The sequence below is a fragment of the Herpailurus yagouaroundi genome, unplaced genomic scaffold (genome assembly GCF_014898765.1).
Source record: "Herpailurus yagouaroundi ecotype Mexico unplaced genomic scaffold, PumYag 67383, whole genome shotgun sequence".
Classification (NCBI taxonomy): Eukaryota; Metazoa; Chordata; class Mammalia; order Carnivora; family Felidae; genus Herpailurus; species Herpailurus yagouaroundi.
The window spans coordinates 1193391-1208019 of NW_024420199.1; the positions used below are offsets into that span (position 1 = coordinate 1193391).

The window sequence follows — 14629 nt, forward strand, 5'->3', positions numbered from 1 at the left end:
GAAAGATTAAATAAATTATTATACCTTCTTGCTATGAAATACCACTGTGCAGCTGTTAACAAATTGGAGCAGACCTATCTATCCTGGCATACAGAGGTCTACAAAGCATATTTTTAAATTAAAGGAGTAGGTATCATAAAAATGTATAGAGTATGATCCAATTTTTGTGAAAAATCAAACACCTCAAATTCTATACATGTGTTTGCATGTACATAGGAAAATTTGTGAAAAGATGTACACAAAATTGTTAGCATTGGAGTTATCTCTGGGGGAGTAATATAGAAAGGACAGTGATGATGAATAGAGGCTTTCATTTTTACTTTATATACTTTTTGTATGGCTAACATTTTGAAATTTTTTTATTGAGAATATTTGTAGATATTTTATGATGAGAATGCATTCTATTTGTGTATTACCTGAGTAATTAAAAAAAACATTTACAAAAAGTGAAGATAAGCAAATGGATTTGAAAGCTTTTCATATTCCTTCATATTGGGAGATAAGAAAGTGAAGATGGCAGATTCAGGAAGTGTAGGAAGTGAGTAAGACAAGATGCAATAATTCTAATTCTACCTCTCTTCCAATTCTACCATATATATTTTTAAAAATCAATGATACTTTAATTCAGTAGTTTGTTTAGGATCTTGTATAACTCAGAGTACAATTATGAGGGCAGTTCTATGGTATAAGAGATTTGTGATATCCTTATGGTTACACCTCTTATGAAAAAAAAAAGACCTCTTACAATTGTGGGAGGAACATATTGCAGGAGAGAAATAAAGGTCTGAAAAGAATAGTTCAAAGATCACCATAAAGATTACTAATCAGCTCCAGAGGAGGTGTAAAAGTTGGAATTTGGAGAGAAATCTAAAAGGCATGTCAGGTTGTGAGAGTTGGGCTGTGAAAGGGGCTGATGCAGAAAACTGTGGAAGATTGCTGGTTTTGTTTGGTTATACTGTCTCAGTGAGGTTGCAGTGAAGTATCTGGTGGTGAGCCTTAGGTAAGGAATAAATGTTGGAGATGGAGCAGAAAAACATGAGGGCAAATTGAAATATATCCATGCCTCTGTCTGTCTCTTCCTGCTTCTAACCAAAGGTGACATTTTTAGTGTAATGACTACTGCTTTACTTCAGCCTCTGAAATCTCTAACAATCTCACTTTTTCCAAACTCTAAGCAAACACTGTCCAAGGAAAAGGATTTTGGGAAATATAGTTTCCAGTGTACCCAAGTTGACAAGAGAATAAAGTAGCATAGATCCTATTCAATAATCACTAAAAGATAATAGGGGCATTACATAAACTGAAAGATAGGGTTGTGTATTTGTACTGAGGTTGGATTGGAAAAAAGTCTCTATTTTGTAGCTCTCTTTGAACTGGGCCTTTTGGTTTTGCTCTGTGACTGAGTTGCAGCGTTGTTTCCAGAAGTCAGAGATTAGCAGGAAGTGGTCCATACTAACAATTCATTCATGTCATTCAGCCAGTGAATATTTATCAGAGTCCCTAATATGAGGTTGGTGCTATGCTGGTGCTGGGGATATAGACTGAGCAAAACTAGACATGGTCTGTCCTTGTATAGTTCCCCTTCATAAGGGTGAATCACAAACGTGTGTGTACAATTGCAAGAGATATAAAAATTGTACATTTGGTAAATATTATGAATGAGTGTGTTATTATGGGGCATAGAGGATATTTAAGTGTTCAAGGAAGATTTGGGCTACAATTTAAAGACAAGTAAGAGTTAACTAAATGATAGACAATGTTGGTGGTCATAGTGGGAAATAAAGTACAGAATGTATGTATTTCTGTGCAAGAGTGAAGGCATGGATCTTCACTGAACAGAAGCTGAGAATGAAGAGAAACTGGGAAATTTTGATGGCTAATGACAGCAGCTCTGTGGGAGTTGGTACTAAATGGGTTTCTAGGCTTCCCAGTCACTTGGAAGCTAGTTTTGGTTGGGTTGGAAACTGGGCTTTTTGGGTCAGGAATAAGCTGGAGGTTAGAGCCTCTTAACTACAGCCCCATGGAAACATAGAATGTCTCCCTCCCCTGTAATTGGGGTTGAGATGTAGGTCAAACCCCAACCATTTCTATGATTTCAAGAAGACGAAGCAGTTTCAGTGGATGTGGCATGTACCTACCTTCTTGGTGGAGCACATTCAAAGTATATGCTACCAAAGCTTCTCTTTTAATATTAATTTGAGGAGGTATTAGGGTGCAGGTAGAGCAGAGTCTCCAGCTGCATCCTTAACTTGACACTCGTATCTGCAGGTCCTTGATTCCGTGTGGGTGACAGTGGGTCACAGAAACTATTGGCTCTAGGTAACATGCTATCAAACCCTCAATCTCTGATGGGGAGCCTGGATGAAGCATAGACTGGGATCCATGGAGCCAAGACAAAAATGGAGTTGCCAAAACCAAAAATATAAGCAGAGCTAAAAATTCTGCAGAAAGTCAGGTTTCCAGAGTTAGGAGGGGAATAGTCTGCCCATAGTCAGTTATGGGGATCTGTGCACAGATACAGGACTGACATGGTAATATATCAGAAACAGTGACTAAATATAGTAGTGGTGATGGTGGTGAGCATGTCTGTGACATTGGTCTAGAAAGATAAAGGCTGTCTGCTATTGTTTTATTTTCATTAATGGGGAGGTCAGGTGTTTATGGAATATCCAGTTAGAAATATCTTTGCGACTCCATGTGTGCAAAATCTTTCTCAGTTGCTGGTGTGTAAGATAAGGAATTTTAGCTAGATTGTAAGTCAACTATTTTACTGTGCATACTTTTATTTAGTTCAGCTGATTTTTTTGATAGAAAGACTTTCTCAAGGAAGGAAATGGTATGTTGATATGCATCATTCTGGCCAAGCTCCTTATCTTAAAATTTATGAGCACTTTGAATAGCTCTAGAGATAACTCTGGGCTAGAGTAAAATCTAGGAGTCATCAACATATTCCTAGTATTTGAAACTATGGAGTAGATAAGATTTCCCAGGACCCATACAAAGAATGAGGAGATAGCCAAGAACAGGACCCAGAAGGATAACAATATGTTTTATAGTTCATCTATTGAGCATTTTCTGTGCTAAGCACTTTGCATGCAATAACTCTAGAAGTATGATTATTCCTATTTTGTACAGGCAAATCAAGGCTAATGGTTACTAATATTTTGTACCCAATTTCAATGTGTGTGAGTTTTTCCAAACCACCAAGCAATTCTGTGACAGGAACTGGGTGTCCTACAATTCAGCTCAATTCTGACGCTGTCTACCTGAAAATAGCATCAGATCCCACATATTAAGAGCTCTGTTTCACAAGACTTCCCCCTCCCCACCTTCAGATGCCAATTGAAAGTCCAGTTTGTCACCTGTGCTTCTGATCTACTGACTATAGATTGGAGATTCCAAATGGCCCCCTCCTTGGGTTTGATTAATATGCTAGGGCAGCTCACAGAACACAGAGAAACATTTTTCTTACTAAATTATTACCAGCTTGTTATAAAAATATAATCAGGAACATCCATATGGAAGAGATGCATAGGGCAAGATATGGGGATGGGGCATGGAACTTCCATGCCCTTTCCCAGCCCACTTCTTTCCAGCATTTCCATGTGTCCATCAACTTGGAAGCTCTCTGAACCTGTCCTTTTGTTTTTTTATGGAGGTTTCACTACATAGCCATGATTGATTAAATCATTGGTCATTGGTGACTGATTCAACCTCCAGCTCCAACCCTTCCCATAGGTCAGAGGGTAAGACTGAAAGTTCTGAGTATGGAAAGGGTTTACAGTAAGCAGGGATAGATAAGGGATCCTTGGGGAGGCTGATTGAAGCTGCAGGCTCCACCCAGGCCCAAGGCTCACCAAAGAGGTAGGGCCTCTGCCCTCCTACTTCGACTCCTCCGTGCTAGTGCCATTGCATCCCCTGCCCCCACCCCCTGCCGATGCAGGTGGGAGGCTATAGCTACGGAAAGGATTTTGGAAGAAAAAAGATAAAAGTATTCCAGATCTGGCCATGCTTGGTGCCATGAATAGAATCTCACAAACTGTTTTACAATTCCTGATAAGGTCCCAATAAAAAGTCAAAGACAAAGACCCTTGGCAGCAAGCCAGTCGGGAACCCTCTCATTCTTGAGAGCTTTGTACTTCCCCTTAATAAACCCTATAGCTTTGGTCACTCTCTGTTGTCCAGGAAATCCATTCTTCATGACTCCATGAGACAAGGTCTAGCATCTCTCCCACCCTCCTGTAACAGTTCCAACCCTCTAATCACATTTTTGGGTCCCTAGCAACCAGCTACCTTCCTTAGGTGTGGTGCAAAAGTCATCTTGTTAACATAGCAAATGACATCTTTATTGCTCTTATTGCTTAGGAAATTCCAAGGGTTTTAGGAGCTCTGTGTCAGAAACAGAACAAACACCAAATCTATATTTCCTATTTTAAGTCACTATATCATAGCTACAAAGCTAGGAAGTAGCAGGACTAGGAATATAACCCAAGCTCTCTGATGCCAGAACCTACACTCTTAATTTCTAAGATCTACCAGGGAACTGTCTGGAAGGAGAAACCTCCCAAGAGCCTCTTACCAATAGCAGCTTATGAGATAGAAGGTGCTTGGGGGCGGAATCATATGGGGGTCCAAAATGGTTCACTGGATCAAGGTCTGTAAACAACAAAAAAGGGAGCTGAAATGGGCTCATGAGAATTAGGGTCTGGGCACACACCAGAGACAGTTCCTAATATCAAAAGTGGCCTTTATAGTTTGTTTGATGGAGTGAATGTGTTACACAAATTTTCTTGATTTGTTTTTATAGGTATTGTGCAACTGAATAAAGGACACTTCATTTAGAATAGAGTTGATAGGCCATTAGGGACAATTCTCATGCCCTACTGAGGCAGAGAAGCTAAAGGGACACCACGAAAAACTGATTTTTCTCTCATTTTCCTGCTTCTGTTGCTAGTATTTACACCCTCTTCCCCCTACACATACCTTACAGGATAGATAATGCATGTCTTCCTTGTAAGGGTCAAGGATTTAATCATCTCTTTGGAGTCTTTCAGCACAATAGATAATATATAAGGTGTGACCACGTGGGGTCATCATGAACATTTTCCAAGATCACTCATTCATCCAGACCCCTGACTCTAGGGCACAAGTGACTTATGAAGAACATCTAACCACTCATCTTTCTTCCTAGATTACTAAGAAAGACACGTGCACCAAACTATTATTCTCAATAAAAACCCTAGGCCCCAAGCAAAGAATGAGGCTCACTCTTCTTTCATTTCTGAGTCTCCCAGATGCTCTGTCCATATCTACACTCTCTATGCCTTCAATAAACGTTACTTTTACTTATTCTCAGCTCACTTTGATTTCTATTCTGTGTGAAGCCAAGGACCCTCTGGGCTGGTACTGTGGGACCCCCTCTGTGTCCTCAAACCCAGCCAGCCTGTATAACTACCACTCATTTTCAATTGCAGACCCTAACAGGAAGAGGCCTACTTTGCTACTCTGGCAGGAGAAAGGAATAATTTCTCCTTGCCCAGCAACGAGCTCAACCAATAAGAAAATACCACCACTCCACTGATGAGAAATCATCACCACCCTGAACTCTGGCTTTTGAAAGAGGACTAGTGAGTGAGGACTACAACTACCTCCATTTTGACCTCAGTCTGTAGTTTTTAATTGATTAAGTTCTTCTTTCCGGCTTATCTTTTAACTTAGGAAAAAGACCCCGTGGGCAAAACATACTGTGATGGGAACCAAAACTACTCCTTCAAGCAATAATGACTGCCCTGACACCAGCAAGACCCCACATGATTGAACTGAAAACAATGATCAACCTGACCTTTACGGCCTAGCTGCATGTGCTCACTGACCTTTGTCCCACATTTTCCTTACATAAACCTAGCAGTATTTTCAGCATTTTGGAGACAGGCTTTGAGACATTAGTCCACCGTCTTCCTGGTGTTGGCCTCACTGAACCAAATTCCTTTCTTGTTTCACCACCACTCATTTCTATACTTTTGGATTTTGTCATTGGCAAGTGGCCAAGCCTGGTCTGTTTGCAACCCCCAGAGTCAGGTGCTTTTGCATCCCCGTGCCCTGATTACACTATCATTCAAAAGATAACCCCCAGAATCCTCTTTTTCTCTTTAAAGTAATGTTCCTCTCCTTTGATCTCTGGACTTGCACATGGTTTCCTATGCCTTACATATCCTGAATTGCATTTCTGCTTCTATTCCTTAATAAACTCATTTTTCTGGTAAAATAGCTGGCTGCTTTGCTTTTAAGCTTGATGTTATGATGCATGGTGCATGGCAGAGTGCCCTGGCTTAAAGGGCCAAAAGTGGAACAGATGGTTATTGGATGTTGGAAATATTTTGATCATGTTGGACTGACTTGTTTGGAATGTTGTGAGATGATCCACTTGTGGCAGGGATGGGAAGAAAGCTTCTGAGACCTGTGAAGAGCTGAGAATTTGAGCTGGGAGAGACCTGAGCTTTCTCCAGCCTCAGGGTACCTTGTAATTTTTGTTTTGTAAATGGAATGAGAAAGATTTGGGTCCTGTGAAACAGGAATAAGTGGGCAGGCACCTCAGGAGCTTGGGCTTCTGAAAGAGAATAACCTGCAGTTTTCTGCTATTTCAGCAGGCAAGAGGGAATTAAATGAGAAAAAAGCTGTCACAGAAGCCATGTGCCTTCCTATGATCCCAGAACAATAGGCAGCAAATCTGACCTTCTTCAAAGAAGAGAAACTGCCTTAATTTGCAACTAGTGACTGGTTCAAAGCAAATAAAACTCATCTCTACTTTATTTACTTCAAACACATACAACTACATGATGCTATATTATAGATTAATTCATTTTCTCTCACCACTCTTCACCTGTTATACCCCACTAGATATTTCATGTTGGTAGACCTTGTTCACTGTTATAGCACTATGCCTAGAACAGTGCCTGGCACATTATAGGTCTTTAATAAGTATCTGTTGAATGAATGAAAAGACAGAAATGAATTTTGGAGGTGGGAGAACAGGGACCCATAGCCACAGAAATGTTTATGAGGAACAAAGAATAGTTACAAACAGAGACTGGCACTAAATTGTTTTGCTTCAAATCATATGACTCTCACTTATTAACTATGTGATCTTGGGCAAGTTGGTTTTTTTTAAGCAAAATTCAGTTTATTCATCTGTCTATGACACAGTACACAAGAGGTAAACTGTTTCACATCATAGATTTCACTTCCAACTCCTTGGAATGTTCATTTCTTTGGATAAAAGGAGAGACTAGACATGAGAGGTAGGAAATGCTTAGGCAGCTTAAATAAGGGTGGGAAGGGGGCAATGCTAACATAATCCTTTCAGGGATGGGCATAAGGGGACTGTTAGTCACAAGCTAATTTCTAGAACTCTTAGCTAGAACTAAAGGAGCACCACTCCTGACACCCATGCTGTTGTGGACCTCATTCATCTCCACCACACAAGTACAGCAGTGCTTTCTGGTAACTCCACTTTGTGTCTTGCTGGATGCAGTAGTACAGGGATTTGGCATACTTTTCTCTTGAATTCAGACCTAATTTTCAACATGTCCACTTCACTGCGAGAGACCATTATTCTAATCAGGACTTTATCGCAATTCCCCCTGGAGTTGTACAGTGAGTCAACAAAATACAGGGGTTTGTTCTGAATGCACTGGACCAAGTTCAGGAAAGCATTTTCCAGGTCTCCTTGGATCTCCTTCTTGATGCTTTCCAGCATGTCATAAGGGCTGTAGCTCTTGTACTTGACAAATACTTTTCTGGAGGTGAAACATACTCTGCTTGGTCATGATGCTGATCCATTTGGGCACATCATTCCTTTCCTCTTCAATCCTAGCATCATAGAGATCCAAGGCATCTTGGTCAATCAGTTCACAAGCAATTACAGAGACATCCTCTGCTCTTCTACCTTTGCAAGGGCAACCATCAGCTTGCAGAAGTCACCAGATGTGTCTGAAACAATGTCCTTCTCTAGATCAGTCTTGTATATTTCCTTGTAAACTCCATTAATTTCCTGAAGCTCCTGGTTGATCTTTGAGCAGATGATCTCAATGAAGGAGTCCTCATCAGTTCCCAGCCCCTTCATGGAGGCTTCTAGCTCAGAAGCCTCATACTGAACAGATATTTTGAATAGGCCCAGAATCATGGTCTCCAGGTGGCCAGACAAGGCTGACTTTAGTGCTGATGCAAACTCCTTTTTGGTCCTTTTTCAGTAGGTAAAGGCAATATCCTGTCTCTGTTCATTGCTGCAGTTGGCCAAAATATTGACAATGGTAACCTTATCCACAGCTTTGGTTGTGGTTGCCATTTCAATGTTCAGAGCATCATGCTCAGCATCAAAATTGGTGTATGCTTTGACCCATATTCACTTGGGGTGTGGAGTGATCACTCCAAGCTGAGCTTGCAGAGAATTTCGTGAACAGTAGACATTTTGAAAGAAGCTGGTCCAGGTACCGAGAGCTGCAAGTGTCCCTCGTTGTGGAGCTTGGGCAAGTTGTTTAAGTTGTGCTTTAAATTTCTAATCTGGAAATGGAGAAACTATGATCTATTTCATAGGGTTTTTATGGCTTGAATGAGCTAATAGGTGTGAAACATTTAGAATAGTGCCTGGCACATAATAAAACCAATATAAATGTTTGCTACAGTAACTATTATTATTTTGGAAAGGTTGGCGAAGGAAAATACTAAGTACATGGAAAAAGACAGGTTAATATTCTAGAAGCAGCTGCTATGTTCCAGAAACTCTGCTTTATGAATTACTTGCACTACTTTATTGACTCTAACTATAATCTTGTGAGATAGGTTGCATTACTATCCCATGCTGCAGATGACGACACTGTATCCCAAGTCATGAAGAGCTGAAACTAAACCTTCACGCTGTGTCCAAGCTCTTCCCACTTTAAAGTACTAACTGCAAGCTCCAGATCATAAGAAAGGGCTGTGTCTGCTTTTGTTTATAATTTTATTCTCAGCTGCTAGCAAATAGTGGGTACTCACAAATGATTCATGGATTTGAATGAATGATGAATAAATAAATGCTTTTAAGAACAGCAGAAAGGGAAATTCCAACTAAAAACTATGGAAGAACCTAGGAAAATTGTGGAGGCTGTCAGTTTGAAGTAGGACTAAAGCAGACCAGAGTGGGCAATCTGAGTCTGCCCACATGGTAATGAAGAAGGCCTTTGGGTGTTACAGTGCCCATAAGAAGCCACTTTTGAATCTTGAACTGTGGATAGAGATTACAATTATGTTTTTAAATTAAAAAATAAAAATATAAATATATGAAATACATTCTCACTTTTTAAATGCACACTATAAAATTCAGGGGAAGATGGCAGAATAAGAAGACCCTATGTTCACCTCATCCCATGGATACAACTATGTAACACTCATATCAGCATAATTAACCCAGAAAGCAGTGAAAAGACTGGAAGAACAGTCTCCATAGCTAAAGATAGAGAAGAGACCACATAGAAGAAGGTAGGAAGAGGTAGAGAAGAGGCCACATAGAAGGTGGGAAGGCAGAGATGTGGTTTGGGAGCAAAATGGACTATACACAACTGAGGTCAAGAGGGAGCTGAGGGTGTGATAAAGGGCCAGAAATAATCACCCAGGGCAACCTTCTTGGGGAAGACAAATCCCCATAACATTTGACTTTGAAAGCAAGATGGGCCGAATTTCATGAGTTCTTACAACCAATGGGATTTAAAGCCTGGAATTTTAAAAAATCAACAGGCTCAGCTCTGGGAGAGCCAAGAAGGTGGTAGGAAGCTGAGTCTCTTCCCTTAAGGAGACAGTATGACAGCCACTGGAGATAAAGGATAGAAGCAGCAGTTTGAAAAATGCCTGGGGTACACAGGAGGGAGAGTTATTTATTCATCTCAGAGCATGCCCCAGAGAGACAGGGATCACAGCGAGACCCCACCAGGAACAAAGGAGCTGGCAGGTGCCGTTTCCTTCCCAGATCCCCCAGAATAGACACATGGCCACTTGTGGAAGCCAGCACAGCTCTGATACTTGATACCTAACTTGTTTGCATCAAGCCCTGCTACCCACACTTCTGTGGAGCTGCCCTTTCCAGTCATGCTTGCCTAGTATCAGCAGTGCAGGTCCCCTCCTCCAGAAGACTGGTGAAAACCTTAACAGCAACTCATCTCCTGACCCAAGACCTCAATTCTGGCAGTGGAAGGTCTCATTTTGTAAACAGAGCAGAGCACACATGGTTAAAATGCAACCCACCTGGCCAAGGACAAAACACTGATGACAACAGGCAAAGGGAGCCTCTCCAGACAACTGGACTGATGGAAAAAGTGGCCAGGACACAATAACAGGACACATGCAACACAAAAAAAGACAGTACCTGAATCAACAGGTTATAGAGAACAGGGAACCCTACACTACAGGGCACTATAGGACCTTTTCTTTATAAGGCCATTACCTTCAAGAGAAGGAGAGGTAGCTGACTTTCCTAACACACAGGAATAGACACAGAAAATAAGGCAAAATGATGAGACTGAGGAGTCTGTCCCAAATGAAAAAAATAAGACAAAATCACGAGAGACCTAAGTGAAATGGAGATAAGTAATATGCCTGATAGAAAATTTAAAGCAACGATCATAAAAACACTCAGTGGACTGGATAAAAGAGTGGAGGACAACAGTGAGACCCTTACTACAGAGAACAAAAATAACCAGTCAGACATGAAGAACACAATAATTGAAAGAAAACATACACTAGATGGAATAAACAGCAGGCCAGAGGAGCAGAATAACAAATCAGTGTCATGAAGGACAGAGTAATGCAATATAATCAAGCTGAACATGTGAGAGAAAAAATATGCAAAGTGAGAATAAACTTAGGGAAGTCAGTGACTCCATCAAATGTAATATCATCATCATTATATGGCTCTCAGAAGAAAGAGAAAAGGGGGAAAAAGACTTATTTGAAGAAATAATAGCTGAAAACTTCCCTAATCAGGGGAAGGAAACATATATCCAGATCCAGTAGGCACCGAGATCCTACTGCAAAATCAACCCAAGGAGGTCCACACCAAGACACATACTAATTAAAATATCAAAAAGTGGAGACAAAGAAAATATTTTAATGCAGCAAGAGAAAAGAGGACAGTTACATACAAGGGAAACCCCATAAGCCTATCAGGGGATTTTTCAGCAGAAACTTTGCAGGCCAGAAGGGGATGGCATGATACATTCAAAGTGTTGAAAGGGAAAAATCTGCAGCCAAAAATACTCTATCCAGCAAGGCTATCTATCATTCAGAATGGAAGGAAAAATACAAGGTTTTCCAGACAGACAAAAACTAAAATAATTCATGACCATTAAACCAGCCCTACAAGAAATATTAAAGAGGACTCTTTGGGTTGCCTGGGTGGCTCAATCAGATAAGCATCTGACTTCGGCTCAGACCATGATCTCGAGATTCATGAGTTTGAGCCCCACATCAGGCTCTGTGCTGACAGCTCAGCGCCTGGAGCCTGCTTCAAATTCTGTGTCTTCTTCTCTCACTGTCCTTCCCCCCACACACTCTGTCTCTCTCCCTCAAAAATAAATAAACATTTAAAAAAGAAGACTCTTTGAGTGGAAAGAAAAGACCACAAGGAGAGTATGAAAAGTAGAAGCATAAAGCAATAAAAATAAGTATTTTTATAAAATCAGTCAAGGGATTCACAAAATAAAAGCATGTAAAATATGACTCCATTTACCTAAAACTTGTGTGGGAGGAAGAAGAGTAAGTAATGGATTCAAATTTAAGCAATCATCAAATTAATATAGACTGTTAAACAAGAGATAAAGAAGGACACTATATAATAATACAGGGGGAAATCCAGCAAGAAGGTATAACAATTATAAATATTTATGCACCCAAATGGGAGCACCCAGATACATTAAACAGTTAATAACGACCATAAAGGTACTAATCTATAATAATCCAATAATAGTACGGGACTTTATCACACCATTACATCAATAAACATATAATCCAAACAGAAAATCAACAAGGAGACAGTGGCTTTGAATGACACACTGGACTAGATGGATTTAAAAGGTATATTCAGAACATTCCATCCTAAAACAACACAATACACATTCTCTTCAAGTACACATGGAATATTCTTCAGAATAGATCACATATTACATCACAGAGCAAGTCTCAACTAATTAAAAAAGAAAGAAGTCATATCATGCATCTTTTTTTTTAATTTTTAAGTTTCTATTAATGTTGTATTATTTATTTTTGAGAGAGATGGCCCAGCATGAGTGAGGGAGGGGCAGAGAGAGAGAGAGGGAGATACAGAATCTGAAGGAGCTCCAGGCTCTGAGCTGTCAGCACAGAGCCCGATGCAGTGCTCGAACTCATGAACTGCGAGATCATAACCTAAGCTGAAGTCAGACACTTAACCAACTCAGCCACCCAGGCACCCCTCATGCAACTTTTCTGAGAACACTATGCAACTAGAAATCAAACACAAGAAAATATCTGGAAAGATCACAAATACGTGGAGGCTAAATAACATGCTAGTAAACAATGAATGAGTCAACCAAGAAATCAAAGAAGAAATTATAAATTACATGGAAACAAATGAGAATGAAAACACAATGGTCCAAAACCTTTGGGATGCAGCAAAAATAGTTCTAAGAGGGAAGTTTATAACAATACAAGCTTACATCAAGAAGCAACAAGGGGCACCTGGATGGTTCAATTGGTTACGTGTCCGACTTTGGCTAAGATCATGATCTTGAAGCTTGTGAGTTCGAGCCCCACATCAGGCTCTGTGCTGACAGCTCAGAGCCTGGAGCATGCTTCAGAATCTGTATCTCCCTCTCTCTCTTCTCCACCCTACTCGCTCTCTCTTTATCTCTCAAAATAATAATTAAAACATTAAAAAATCTTTAAAAAAAGAAGCAACAAAAATATCAAAAGAACAACCTAACCTTTCACCTAAAGTAGCTAGAAAAACAAGAACAAACAAAACTGAAAACCACTAGAAGGAAGGAAATAATAAATAATAGAGCATGGAGGCTAAAGAACATCCTTCTTGGGGCATCTCAGTTTAGTGTCAGACTTCAGCTCTGGTCATGATCTCATGGTTCACAAGTTTGAGCCCTGTGTCAGGCTCTGTGCTGACAGCTCGGAGCCTAGAGCCTGCTTTGGAATCTTTGTCTCCGTCTCTCTATGACCCTCCCCCTGCTCTCTCTCTCTCTCTCTCAAAAATAAATAAATATTTTTAAAAAATGTAAAAAAGGGGCACCTGGATGGTTCAGTCAGTTAAACGTCTGACTCTTGGTTTCAGTTCAGGTCGTGATATCATGGTTCATGAGTTTAAACCCCACATCAGGCTCTGTGCTGACAGCATGGAGCCTGGTTGGCATTCTCTCTCTCCCTCTCTCTCTGCCTCTCCCATGTTCACTCTCTCACTCTTTCTCTAAAAATAAATAAGTAAACTTTAAAAAATAAACAAAAAGTCCTTATTTAAAAAGGGGGGCATCCTACTAAATAATGAATGGGGTAACCAGGAAATTAAAAAAGAAATTGAAAAATATATGGAAGCAAATGAACATGAAAACATGATAGTCCAAACCCTTGGGATGCAGCAAAGACAATACGAAGAGGAAAATACATTGCAATTCATGCCTTTTTCAAGAAGCAAGAAAAGTCCCAAATACGCAACCTAACCTTACACCTAAAGGAGAAAGAAAAGGAGCAGCAAATAAACCCCAAAGTCAGCAGATGAAGGGAAATAATAAAGATTAGAGCAGAAATAAATGATATAGAATAAAAAAAAAACAATGGAACAGATCAATGAAACTAAGACCTGGTTTTTTGAAAGTTTAAACCAAATTGATACCCCTAGCCAGACTCCTCAAAAAGAAAAGATTAATGACCCAAATAGACAAAATCACAAATGAAAGAGGAGAGATCACAACCAACGTCACATAAATACAAACAATTATTAGAGAATACTATGAAAAGTGATATGCCAACAAACTGGACAATTTGGAAGACATGGAAAAATTCCTAGACACTCACACACTACCAAAATTCAAACAGGAGGAAAGAGAAATTTGAACAGGCCCATAACCAGCAAAGAAATTGAGTCACTTATCAAAAATCTCCCAACAAACTAAGAGCCCTGGGTCAGATGGCCTTCTAGTGGAATTGTACCAGACATTTAAATGAAGACTTAATCCTTATTCTCCTCAAAATGTTCCAAAAAACAGAAATGGAAGGAAAGCTTCCAGTCTCACTCTATGAAGCCAGAATTACCTTGATTCCAAACCCAGACAATGACCCCACAAGAAAGGAGAATTATGGGCCTATATCCCTGATGAACCAGGGTGCAAAAATTCTCAACAAGATACTAGCAAATCAAATTCAACAGTACATTAAAAGAAGTATACCCCATAGTGAAGTGGGATTTATTCCTGGGCTTTAGGGCTAGTTCAATATTCTTGAATCAATCAACATGATATACTACAATAATAAAAGAAAGGATAAGAACCATATGATCCTTTCAAAAGATGCAGAAAAAGCATTTGACAAAATACAGCATCCTTTCTTGATAAAGACCCTC

General features: G+C 39.9%; 1 pseudogene; it reads right to left on the bottom strand.

The window, feature by feature from the left end:
- Positions 1-7166: 7166 nt before the first annotated feature.
- LOC121024945 (annexin A2-like) lies at positions 7167-8503 on the bottom strand (annotated as a pseudogene).
- Between the last annotated feature and the right edge of the window lie 6126 nt (positions 8504-14629).